This window comes from Saccopteryx bilineata, chromosome 6, assembly GCF_036850765.1.
Source record: "Saccopteryx bilineata isolate mSacBil1 chromosome 6, mSacBil1_pri_phased_curated, whole genome shotgun sequence".
In the NCBI taxonomy this organism is placed as follows: domain Eukaryota; kingdom Metazoa; phylum Chordata; class Mammalia; order Chiroptera; family Emballonuridae; genus Saccopteryx; species Saccopteryx bilineata.
The window spans coordinates 191,852,766-191,866,800 of NC_089495.1; positions in this window are offsets into that span (position 1 = coordinate 191,852,766).

Sequence of the window (14,035 nt, forward strand, 5' to 3'; positions counted from 1 at the left end):
TCAAATCCACAGAGTGAGGCCTGACCTGTGGTGGCGCAGTGGATAAAGCATCAACCTGGAAATGCTGAGGTTGCAGGTTTGAAACCCTGGGCTTCCCTGGTCAAGGCACATATGGGAGTTGATGCTTCCAGCTCCTCCCCCCTTCTCTCTTCTCTGTCTCTCTCTCTCCCCCTCTCTCTCCTCTCTAAAAATGAATAATAATAAAAAAAACCCAAATCCATAGAGTGCCTCATTTGGGCTTTTTGTTTTTGTTTTTGTTTTAGAGACAGCAAGAGTCAGAAAGAGGGATAGATAGGGACAGACAGACAGGAATGGAGAGGGATGAGAAGCATCAATCATTAGTTTTTCGTTGCAGCAGCTTAGTTGTTCATTGATTGCTTTCTCATACGTTCCTTGACCGTGGGCCTTCAGCAGACCGAGTAACTCCTTGCTCAAGCCAGCAACCTTGGGTCCAAGCTGGTGAGCTTTTGCTCAAACCAGATGAGCCCACGCTCAAGCTGGCGACCTCGGGGTCTCAAACCTGGGTCCTCTGCGTCCCAGTCCGACGCTCTATCCACTGCACCACCGCCTGGTCAGGCTCATTTGGACTTTTGAAATGAACTTTCCACAACCTCATACACTTAGTTACAAAGACAAGAGGATAGGATTGACATAATATTAATAGTGAACTTTTTGGGGTGCTTATTATTATAACTACTTTGTATGAATAAATCCTCACAGTAACCTATATCTTGGGTCCTTTTATTAGTATCTCCTTTTACAGCTGTGCAAATCGAAGCACAGAGAGATTTAATTACCTTTTAACACAAATGGAAAATGAGAGTCAGGATTTGAATATCACATGCAGTCTGCCTTTGCCACCTGTGCCCTTCAGGGTGCCTGTACATCAGAGTCACCTGGGAGGCTTTTTAAAACACTGACTGCTGGAACCGACCTCCAGAGTGCCTGATCCAGCGCATCAGTAGGTCTGGGGATTTGCATTTGTAATTGTTTTCCAGGTGAGGCTGATGCTGCAGGACCCGGGGCCATACTTTGAGAACCACTAGCCTACATTGTCTTCCCCTACCCTCCAGCAATGCTGAGCTAGACGGAATGTGCTCCATCTCTTCCTGGTTTTCTGAAGTATCCCCATGGACAATGTCCCCAATTTCCCTTTTATTATTATTATTATTTATTTATTTATTAATTCATTCATTTTAGAGAGGAGAGGGAGAGAGGGAGAAAGGGGGGAGGAGCAGGAAGCATTAACTCCCATATGTGCCTTGACCAGACAAGTGCAGGGTTTTGAACCGGCGACCTCAGTGTTCCAGGTCAACGCTTTAACCACTGCGCCACTGCAGGTCAGGACATTTTCCCTTTCTTAGCTTGCAAATATATAACCAGTCCTTCTTCCTTCCCACTTATAACTTGGTTTCTCAGCAACTATCAACCTAATAATGTGTGTCAAACAAATGAAACGTACTCTTCCCATTTACCCTTATGTTTTTTATTTTTAATTTTTATTGATTGACTGATTGATTTTAGGGGGTGGGGAGAGAGCAAGAGAAACATTACTTGTTGTTCCACTTATTTATATATTCATTAGTTGATTCTTATATGTGTGTGCGCTGACTAGGGATGGAACCCATAACCCTGGCATATCGAGATGAAGCTCTAACCAACTGAGCTACGTAGCCAGGGTTCGCCTAAAAATTTTTTTTTGTATTTTTCTGAAGTTGGAAACAGGGAGGCAGTCAGACAGACTCCCGCATGCGCCCGACCGGGATCCACCCGGCATGCCCACCAGGGGACGATGCTCTGCCCATCTTGGGGCATCGTTCTGTTATAACCAGAGCCATTCTAGCGCCTGAGGCCACAGAGCCATCCTCAGCGCCCGGGCCAACTTTGCTCCAATGGAGCCTTGGCTGCGGGAGGGGAAGAGAGAGACAGAGAGGAAGGAGAGGGGGAGGGTGGAGAAGCAGATGGGCGCTTCTCCTGTGTGCCCTGGCCGGGAATTGGACCCAGGACTCCTGCACGCCAGGCCGATGCTCTACCACTGAGCCAACCGGCCAGGGCCCCTAAATGTTTTTAAGGAAAATATTTCCCACAGTAGTCTCTTCCTCTTCTTCAGCTTTTGGCAGCCTCTCCTAGGTTGTCCACACTGTCTAACCTCTTCTTGGGTTCCGTGAGCCTGGAGTGGGAGAATAGGTTTTGCTCAAAGCCTTTGCGAACTTGACTTTTACTGCCAAGGTAGACTCATTCATTCAGACAACAAAGAGTCCCTGTGGGTCTATTGTGTGCCAGGCCCTCTGCAGGGTGCAGGGGATAGATATAATTCTAGGAAGAAAGATGTGAGGTCGGTGGTGGCGGCCGGTGCTTTGAAAAGTTTTTCAACTAAATAATGATCCTAATGAAAGTTGCAGGGAGATTTCCTCTAGTGTGAGGCGATCTAGACATGTCAGGCCCACACTGCTCACCCACTGTGAGTGTGTTATTTAAGCCACTAAGTTTGTGGTCATTTGTTAGGCAACAACTGATAACTAATACAATCTCTTTAGTGGGTAATTTGCCTATAATTATAAAAGAAGAACACAGACCTTTTGATTTATCTCTTCTATAATATTTCAGGACTTTATCCCATAGACCAGAGCCATCCCATACTGTGGCTATTTAATTTTAAGTAAATTTTAAAAAATTCACTGTCTCTCCTGACCAGGCGGTGGCGCAGTCGACAGAGCGTCGGACTGGGATGCGGAAAGACCCAAGTTCGAGATCCCGAGGTTGCCAGTTTGAGCGCAGGCTCATCTAGTTTGAGCAAAAGCTCACCAGCATGGACCCAAGCTCGCTGGCTCGAGCAAGGAGTCACTCGGTCTGCTGAAGGTCCACGGTCAAGGCACATATGAGAAAGCAATCAATGAACAACTAAGGTGTCGCAATGAAAAACTGATTATTGATGCTTCTCATCTCTCTCTGTTCCTGTCTGTCCTTATCTATCCCTCTCTCTGACTCTCTCTGTCTCTGTAAAAAAAAAAAAATCACTGTCTCACTAGTAGCCATATTTCTAGTGCTCAATAGCCACATGTAGCTAAGTGGCTATGTATCAGGACACAGCAGATACAGAACATTTCCATCACCACAGAAAGTTCTGTGGATAGTGCTTCTATAGACCTACTCATAAATGTGAGAAGGATGTGGGCACACAGATGTCCAGGACAGGACTGGGTCATAGTAGCAAAGTGATTAAATAAATACAATAGAGGCACTGGCTGGTTGGCTCCGTGGTAGAACGTCAGCCCAGTGTGTAGAAGTCCCGGGTTCGATTCCTGGCCAGGGCACACAGGAGAAGAGCTCATCTGCTTCTCCACCCCTCTCTTCTCTCTCTGTCTCTTCCCCTCCCGCAGCCAAAGCTCCATTGGAACAAAGTTGGCCCGGGCTCTGAGGATGGCTCCATGGCCTCCACCTCAGGCACTAAATGGCTCCGTTTGCTACAGAGCAACACCCTGGATGGGCAGAGCATCGCCCCCTGGCGGGCATGCTGGGTAGATTCCGGTCGGGCACATGCAGGAGTCTGTCTCTCTGCCTCCCCGCTTCTCACTTCAGAAAAATACAAAAAAAAAAAAAAAAGAAAGAAAGAAAAGAAGAAATACAACAGATATAATTACTGGTGTGTCAACTCCATGAGGACAGGAATTTTGGTCCATTTTTTTTTTACTAGAAGTTGTTGTGTGTTTTTTTTACAGAGAGAGGGAAAGACAGGGACAGACAGACAGAAGTGAAGAGATGAGAAGCATCAATTATTAGTTTTTCGTTGCACATTAAGACACCTTAGTTGTTCATTGATTGCTTTCTCATATGTGCCTTGACCGCGGGCCTTCAGCAGACCAAGTAACCCCTTGCTCGAGCCAGCAACCTTGGGCTCAAGCTGGTAAGCTTTTGCTCAAACCAGATGAGCCCGCGCTCAAGCTGGCGACCTCAGGGTCTCGAACCTGGGTTCTCAGCATCCCAGTCCGACGCTCTATCTACTGCGCCACTGCTTGGTCAGGCTATATCTTTAGCTTTTAAAAGGTAGGTGACTCCATACATATTTGTTAAATAAATACACAGCTGATATGGAATGATCTTTGAAATATATATATTTTTTATTCATTTTTTTAAGGAAGTTACTTTATCCACTGCGCCACCACAGGTCAGGCTGAAATATATTTTTAGTTAAAATAACACCAAGATGCTGAGTTATATACCTGGTATACATTTGCGTATGAGGAATAGATGTCTCTGAAAGGTAAGGTGACCAATCGTCTGGGTTTGCCTGGAGTTGAGGGGGCTCCCAGGATGTCAGGCTTTCCTTGCTAAAGCTGGGAAGGTCCCGGGAGCAGCAATCACCCTGCTGGAAGGAGACCTGAGAATCTGGTACCAGTGTCTGTCATCAGCGAGGGAAACTAGGGACCAGGGGTCTAGGTTCTAGGCCTAGAGGAAGGCTTACTTGTCATTCTTTTCCCTCTCATATTATCTAAACTTTCCCCTCTTGTATTTTCTAAACTTTCCTGCATTGCTTTTCAGGTAAAAATGAAAGAATATTGCTTTAGGCCCTGTGGGAGAATAATTGAGATGATTAGACATGACACCAGCCCTCAAATCATGTAACCCTCAAGCCCTAGCTCTCAGCCTCGGGTCACATGTAAAACTTACTGCTATACTCATTTAAAGTAGGCAGAATTTACAGCATTTTGTATTACTACATTTATTAATCTATGGGCAGATAATTTCATTTTGATTTCAAGCTGGTAAGAGGAGATTCAGATTGCCAACTGGTAAGAGCCAAGAGGAATTTCCCCCTATACCACTAGGGGGCAGATGAGTACCTCACAGACTCGCCTGGCCCAACTACGTAGGTGAACAAGGCCTGCCTTAGTTTCTCCAGTTCTTTAAAGCAGTGGTTCTCAAAGTTTTTGAAGTTGGGGCGCATTTAAAAACCTACAAATAATTGTAGATGCACTATATACAAATTTCTGAGAAATATGTTATAATATTTCTCAGAAGTATTAAAGAAGTATTAAAGAAAAAAATATAAAGTCCAAGTGTGCTTTATGGTAATTAAATGAAATAAATATAACAAAATTAAATTTATTCTGACATTAAAAAACATTTTTATGTTACATTTTTTTAGTTATGCTTTTTTATTATTATTATTTTTTAATTTTTTAAATTTATTTATTTTTTACAGAGACAGACAGTCAGAGAGAGGGATAGACAGACAGGAATGGAGAGATGAGAAGCATCAATCATTAGTTTTTCATTGCGCGTTGCAACACCTTAGTTGTTCATTGACTGCTTTTCTCATATGTGCCTTGACCACGGACCTTCAGCAGACCAAGTAACCCCTTGCTAGAGCCAGCGACCTTGGGCTCAAGCTGGTGGGCTTCTGCTCAAACCAGATGAGCCTGCGCTCAAGCTTGGCGACCTCGGGGTCTCGAACCTGGGTCTTCTGCATCCCAGTCCGATGCTCTATCCACTGCGCCACTGCTCGGTCAGGTTGTTTTATATTTTTAACATTATTTTTTTTATTAAAGATTTGTCTGTGAGCCAGATGCAGCCATCAAAAGAGCCACATCATCTGGCTCACGAGCCATAGGTTCCCGACCCCTGCTCTACCAGCTCATTGTTTTCACATAGCATTTTACAGTTTATATTACATCAAGAATTGGCCACCTGACCAGGCGGTGGTGCAGTGGATAGAGCATCGAACTGGGATGCGGAGGACCCAGGTTCGAGACCCCAAGGTTGCCAGCTTGAGCACGGTCTCATCTGGTTTGAGCAAAATTCACCAGCTTGGACCCAAGGTCGCTGGCTTGAGCAAGGGGTTACTCAGTTTGCTGTAGCCCCACGGTCAAGGCACATATGAGAAAGCAATCAATGAACAACTAAGGTGTCTCAACGAAAAACTGATGATTGATGCTTCTCATCTCTCTTCGTTCCTATCTGTTCCTATCTATCCCTCTCTCTGACTCTCTGTCTCTGTAAAAAAAAATTAATTTAAAAAAAAAGAATTGGCCTGGCTAAATCTCCTCCTTTAATAAAACCCTTCAAAATTCATCTGGACTTGGTGTCTCTACATAAACCCGCAGAAGTGAGGTACGGTACTTTACAACACACCAAGGTTGAGGGTTCAATCCCCAGTCAGAGCATATCAAGAATCAACCAATGGCCTGACCAGGAGGTTGCGCAGTGGATAGAGCATCGGACTGGGATGCGAAGAACCCAGGTTCGAGACCCCGAGGTCACCAGCTTGAGCGTGGGCTCATCTGGTTCAAGTGAGGCTCACCAGCTTGCACCCAAGGTCACTGGCTTGAGCAAGGGGTTACTTGGTCTGCTGTAGCCCCACAGTCAAGGCATGTATGAGAAAGCAATCAATGAACAACTAAGGTGTCACAATGAAAAACTGATGATTGATGCTTCTCATCTCTCTCTGTCCTGTCTGTCCCTATCTGTCCGTCTCTCTGACTCTCTGTCTCTGTAAAAAAAAAAAATTAAAAAAGAATCAACCAATGGCCTGACTGGGCAGTGGCGCAGTGGATAGAGCGTCGGACTGGGATGCGGAGAACCCAGGTTTGAGACCCCGAGGTCTCCAGCTTGAGCACAGGCTCATCTGGTTTGAGCAAAGCTCACCAGCTTGCACCCAAGGTCGCTGACTCCGAGCAAGGGGTTACTCAGCCTGCTGTAGCCCCATGGTCAAGGCACATATGAGAAAGCAATCAATGGACAACTAAAGTGTCGCAACGAAAAACTAATGATTGATGCTTCTCATCTCTCTCCATTCCTGCCTGTCTGTCTCTATCTGTCCCTCTCTCTGACTCTCTGTCTCTGTAAAAAAAAAAAAAAAAAAAAAAAGAATCAACCAATGAATGCATAAATGAATGGTACAACAAATCAATGTTTCTTTCTCTCTCTCTCTCTCTCTCCTTTCCTCTCTCTCTAAAAAGCAATACATAAATAAAAATTTTAAAAATAATCATATCTAACAGGTTTTGAATGCTCACTCCGGCTGTCACCAGGAATTAGCTCATTTATTCTCTCAATCATTCTTGGAGGTATTTATTTCTATTAATCCTTTACTGATAAGGAAATCAAGGGCCACAGAAGTTAGATAGCTTGTCCAAAGTCACACAAATGGGAAGTGATAGAGCTGGGATCTGAATTCAGGCCTTTTAGCTTCACAATCCTTGGCCTTCCTGCCTTGGAATAACGTTGCTATATAACAAAGGCAACCTGTTTGTGGCTTTCCCTGGCCTGCTTCAAAGGAAGGACAAAGACGGCTGGTTCCATGTAGGTCAAATAAGTTTGTAAATATGATATAAATGTTTGCTTGCTTATAGTTTGCATTGGGTATGGGGGACAGGCTGTAAGCAGGCATGGTCATTGTGACCTAAGTTTTAGTTTTAAGATTAAGCCTTTCCCACCCTATGTGACTTTGTATCAGAGACTTCCTTGTTTGTATATAGTTTTGATTTCTACACTATAAAATGGGACAGACTGAGAGCTTGCTCTCTCTTGGTTCCTGAGATTAGCATTAGAGAGCAGAGAAAGGCCATGTGGAGGAGAGGAGAAGCAGCCAAGATGGCGGAGTGCTGAAGGAGAAGCCAGTTTGTGCAGAGAGAAGGAGATGGGGAACAGAGGTGCATAAGGCTGGTGAGGTACAAACCTTTGATCCTAGGAAAACTTGGATAAGTCAGTGGCTTTGGGAGCCCTGAATGGAAAGGGAAGTGTTTTCCCACTGTGTGTATTTCTTTCCTGCTGGGTGCAAGCTAGGATTAAAGCTAATGGCCCACCAGTTCTTGGCTCCATTGTTTCATTATTGTTTGTCCGAATCAAATGTGAACCTGCACGGGCCAGGCGGCTGTGATGGTGGCCGCAGCAACTGGCTTTACAATCCAGAAACAGTCCTTTGAAACCCAGTACTGTAAGAGACCAGTACAGTACACAGGAGCTCATAACCTCCCAGTTACTGCTTTCAGGAGTCACTTAGAAATATCCAGATGAGGTGCTGGCTGAGCTTTTGACATTTCCAAACCCATGAGCTGCGTCTCCATGGAGATGGGCTGGGCTGGGTGGATCCTGCTAATAAACAGTTCTTGGCCTGCTGGGTTACCTTTGGACTTTTGGTTGCCTCCCTCAGCAGACATGAAGACTTTGAAGTGACTGGCAGTTGGGTTTATATTGAGAATAAGGGGTGGGGGGACTTGTTTCCTGCTTATGAAGAGGGCTGAGCTTTCATTTTCTGACGAGCCTTCTTCAGGGATACTAAAAGCCCCAGCCCTGCCTCCACCTGTGGGTGGTCAGAATGAATTCTGAGGTTTGAGAATCAGATGGAATTCTTAGCCCACAGCAAATTTATGTTGTACAACAGTTATCCTAATTGCGGATAGCCTTAGGCTTATCTCCTTTCCATGGAGTGGGGTATTTTTCCTATGCATTAAGCATTTAATAAAAAAAGATTGACAATACTAGCTAATACCTAATGAGTTACTATGCTAAGTGCTCACCTGGACTGTCCCATAACCTGTATAGAAGAAGGTGCTATTGTATAAAAAAAAAGATAGAGAGAGAAGAGGAAGAAGTAGGTACTATTGAGGTACTATTGTTATCTTCCTTACATCACAGGTGAAAAAACTGAGACACAAAGAGGTCATTTTACATAGTAAACACCAAAGATTAACCTAGGCTTACCCAACTTACAGGGGTACTAAATGCTATACTTGAACCCAGATCTACTGGACACCTGGTTTGGAGAGCAAGGACTGTGATCACCATCTTTCTTGCTCATAGACAGTCAGTGGCTTCCAGGTGTTCACAGGGTTAAAGCCAGACTTGGCCTGATATTTGAGGTCCTTAGAGATTGGGCTGATCTCCTGTCACCCCAATTTCCCTGCTTGCCTGTGCACTCATATTCTTGGCACTCAGGTCCACATAGCCCTGGGCACATTCCTCTAGCAAACACAGTATTTTGTGTTGTTAGTTTATGTTGGGTATCAGTATCAAATCATATTTTCTTTCCCACCCCCCATACTAAGATATTATAGTTTGTTACTACCATTTATTTTTATGTTCAAATTGCCCCAGATTTGGCCAATTAGGAACCCCTCCAACCTGGCTTTTGTGTCCTTTTGACATGTCCCATTATTCTTTTTGCATTTTCTTACTTTTTGGCTCAGTAAGACATTCCAGACTCACAGTGCAATTTCCCCGCCCCAGCCCTGAGAATCAGTCATTTCTCCAAGGCGCCTTGGTTCCTTTTAGTGGTGAATGGTGTTTAGAAAGTAAGATCTGGGTTCTAGGCGCTGCTTGTTGCTACCGGTGTGTTATTTCTTGTGGGTCTTCTCAGCAGGCAGAACTAGGAAGTATATTTACACATGGTGTTTGTAATTAAGAAGTTTCATTTAAAAATCTGGACTTCTAGCTCCTCTTTAGAAACCTAAATATCTGATCACAATCAGCGGGGAAGTTGGCAACAACCAGCTGGAGCATGGAAGGGGTTCAACAATATTTGTTTTCTCATGAAAGTATTAAAGTCTCCTTTGAGCTAGGCACTATATTATATTACATTAATACTAATGTCTGGTACTATATCGTATGAGACTATCTACTCTGGTACCTAGTTATACTCATCTTATATGCTTGGAGGCAGTTGAGTTTCAGTTTCCAGTACTTGATTCTGATTGCTTTCTTCCCTCTAGCTGGAAGGAAAACTGGAGATCCTCACATGTCCAACTCACTCAAAGCCCAGCTCAAATGCCACCTCCTCCTTAAGGCTGTTCCCAGTTTGCCCTGTCAAAGGTCCCGTCTCCGTTCCGTAAACTCTATACCCCTCTCATAATGTTTATCACCTTTGATTCTGAATTACAGGTTTTCAGTTCATCCTACTCCTGGTTTATTAATACTCTCTTTCTGATAAGGAGACTGTACACTCCTTGAGGGCCGGGGCTATGTTTGTTTGCTCAGTTATGCCCTTTAAATCTGACATCAGTGAAAATTTCCATCAGGAACATACCGAGGAACCCCATTATTTTATGTGGGGCATATAGTAGTGATAAAATTGTGAGCAAAACATATAGCTGTGTTCTCATGGAGATACTGACTTCTGGGGGAGAAAGAAATTAATTAAAATCACATAGTAGGCCTGACCTGTGGTGGCGCAGTGGATAAAGCGTCGACCTGGAAATGCTGAGGTCGCCGGTTCGAAACCCTGGGCTTGCCTGGTCAAGGCACATATGGGAGTTGATGCTTCCAGCTCCTCCCCCCTTCTCTCTCTCTTCTCTGTCTCTCTCTCTCTCCTCTCTAAAATGAATAAATAAAAATTTTAAAAAAAGAAGCAAACATTATTAAAAAAAAAAAAAAGATCCCTCCTCCAAATGCCACCACATTGGGGAGTAGGGCTTCAAAAAAAAAATAAATAAATAAATAAAAATAAAATCACATAGTATGTATTTGTGGAATGATTTAAAACAAATTATCTATTTGCATTATTGTCCCCATATATACACACCCTTAGGAGATATATAGTATTGTTTGATGTTTTGTTTTCCATTTCAGAGTATGTCTTTCTTTTTCCATTCTGCTGCATCTCTTGCAGAGTTATGTAATCCTTTTAAAGTGGTACATAGTCATTAGTGTGATTATACCATTCCCCTACTGATGGACATTTAGAATGTTTTGGGGTTTTGTTTTTGCATTACCGACAATGATGGAACAGGTCTCTCACACACTTACACTTGTTTCTCTGATAGATTCCAGGAAATCAAATTGCTGGATCATAGGATTGCTTTTCTTTCTTTCTTTCTTTCTTTCTTTCTTTCTTTCTTTCTTTCTTTCTTTTTTTGTTCTATACACATCTGTATTGGTAGAATTCATGTCACTTCCATGATTAAAAAAAAAACACCTATAAAATAGAAAGAAGTAGGTATATTGTTTGTGTTGTTCGCTTTTAGGAAGTAAGGTGCCTAATCATTGTCACATGACTGTTATATAATCTGCTAATCATTATGTAATAAAATCTGAAAAAGATGCTCCTGTGATTCCACATCACCACGCAAAGAAATCTCGGGGCTTCAACCTTGTCTAAAAGATGAGAAATGTGGCTCTCTTCAGCGACTTTGGGCATTTTCTGATATGAAGTGTCACCAAATCTCCATGACCAGGGTTTCCTACTGGTAAAGCCTTCTTAAAAGTCTTTTTCCCTTTTGTCTGTCTGTCACAGAACCACAGAGCTGGAAGGGACTTATTAGCAGACTCACACAGGCAAGCAATAGTTTCGAAAGAACAGTTTTGAGTTGTTGCAAAGGGAGAGAGTTTGGGTAGGGCTGGAATTCCTGTAAACACCATCACCTTGCTGGCGATTGAGAGCTTAAACATGAGCTGATAAAGGCTGAAGTACACAAAGACCTTGAGTGGTGCTCAGACAGCAACAGATAAATATAGTAATCACTGCTATTTGAATAACAGGTTGCTGGTTCTCCAAATGCTTGCCCATGTATTATGTCACTGCATCCTGAGCCAAGACCCACCTGCTTTAGCTGGGGACACCAAGGCTGAGAGAGAGAATCCTGCAATTAAGTAACATCTGTTGCATGATCAGACTTGTTTAGACCTCAAGGAAAACATAGATGTGTAAGGAGCTCCAGGTCCTGTGGGGAGTCAGGTTTAAAAATACTGTATGAGGCCCTGGCCGGTTGGCTCAGCGGTAGAGCGTCGGCCTAGTGTGCAGAGGACCCGGGTTCGATTCCCGCCCAGGGCACACAGGAGAAGCGCCCATTTGCTTCTCCACCCCTCCGCCGTGCTTTCCTCTCTGTCTCTCTCTTCCCCTCCTGCAGCCAAAGCTCCATTGGAGCAAAGATGGCCCGGGCGCTGGGGATGGCTCTGTGGCCTCTGCCTCAGGTGCTAGAGTGGCTCTGGTCGCAACATGGTGATGCCCAGGATGGGCACAGCATCGCCCCCTGGTGGGCAGAGTGTTGCCCCTGGTGGGCGTGCCGGGTGGATCCCGGTCGGGCGCATGCGGGAGTCTGTCTGACTGTCTCTCCCTGTTTCCAAGCTTCAGAAAAATGAAAAAAAAAATACTGTATGTTATCCACTGTGGTAAGAGCTGAGATAAAATTGTGAGTGTTGTGGGGAACCAGACAAAGGCTGATCTTTGCATGAAGAAATCAGAGAAAGCTTCAGAAAAGATGTGAGGACTGAGCTGGGGCTGGAAGTCAAGAAAGCAAGGAAGGAATGAGGTGAGGGAAAGGACATTCACATGGAGGGAACAGCATTTAGACACAGAGGTCAGAAGGATAGAAGAGCATGGTAATGAAGGGAGCCAAGAGTATGTTGGAGGAAGAGAACTTGGCATAGAGTGAGCTCTAGTCTTTAATAAATATCTGGGATAAGTTAGAGAGATAGAATGAAAGGTTCAATTACAAATATGTTCAACAGTTGAGTACGTACTAGGCACTTTGTAAGCACTAGGGATTCAGTCAGTAGTGAGCCATGAAAATTGAGTCCTCTGGAAGCTCACAATGTGGTATGTGGGAGTAAAGACAAACCCATGATGTGAAGGAACAAGCTACCAGTATTGATGCCAACGCAGGCCACGCAGGTACCACAGATGCCTGGTGACAAGTCACAGAGAAGAAGGCAATATCTTGGGTCTTCCTCAACGCTGGCTTCCATTTAAGGAACTTGAGGGCAGAGAGGTTATTTCCTTTGACTTAACCAGATTTAAAGATGTATTTAGATCTTTATGCCAATTATTATCATTCTCATATGACTACCAGGAGACAGTACAGTATTATTATTATTATTTTTTTTTTTCAGAGACAGAGAGTCAGAGAGAGGGATAGACAAGGACAGACAGACAGGAACGGAGAGAGAGAAGCATCAATCATTAGTTTTTCGTTGCGTATTGTGACACCTTAGTTGTACATTGATTGCTTTCTCATATGTGCCTTGACCGCAGGCCTTCAGCAGACCGAGTAACCCCTTGCTCGAGCCAGCGACCTTGGGTCCAAGCTGGTGAGCTTTTTTGCTCAAACCAGATGAGCCTGTGCTCAAGCTGGCGGCCTCGGGGTCTCGAACCTGGGTCCTCTGCATCCCAGTCCGATGCTCTATCCACTGCGCCACCGCCTGGTCAGGCGGTACAGTATTATTATCGTTTGATTTTTTTAGGTTTAAAAACTAAGGCTTAGAGAAGTTAAGTAACTTGCCCAAGGTCACGCAGCTAGTACATGGCAAAGGCAAAGCTGGGACCCCACTTTTTTATTTATTTATTGACTTTACAGAGAGGACAAAGAGAGGGTGAAGCAGGAAGTACCAACTCATAGTTGCTTCAATTTAGTCGTTCATTGCTTGCTTGTTGCTTGTCATATGTGCCTTGAGCGGCAAGCCCAGGGTTTCCACCCAGTGATCTCAGCGTACCAGGTTGAGGCTCTATCCACTGCACTACCACTAGCCAGGCCAAAAACAAACCCTTTTTTAAAATTTATTTTAGAGAAGGAGAGAGAGAAACATCAACTTCTTGTTCCATTTATTTATGTATTCATTTGGGAACCCACTCTTAAGGACAGCCTGTAACATCAACAGTCCTCTCTAGGCTGGATTCAGTCTCGCGTGATCCTGGGCATCCCTTTCTTTAAGCCTCGGTATTTCCGCCTGTAAACAGGAGGCTAGAGATCCAACTGTCAGCTCCTGCTCAGGCGCGGTAGGGAGAGCAGTTCCGGATCATCTCCACGAAGGGCAAGACTGGGAACCGGAGGCCGAGGGTCGCTCAGTCTGCGCTAGCATCCCCGAGACTCCAACGCCCCGCTCCTTACCGGTTCCCATGACAACCCGGCAGGCTGCCATCCTAGGGCCGACAGCGTGCGTCACTTCCCGCCCGTTTATTTCCGGGTCCTAGCCCCAGCCTGGACAGCGGCCCTTTGGTCGCCAAAGTGAAATTCCGCGGCTTCTGTGCTCACTCTCTTGCCTCCTGTTTCTTCGCCCGCCGCCCGTGGGTATCGGCCTTTCCCGGCCCAGCGCGCAGTCGCGG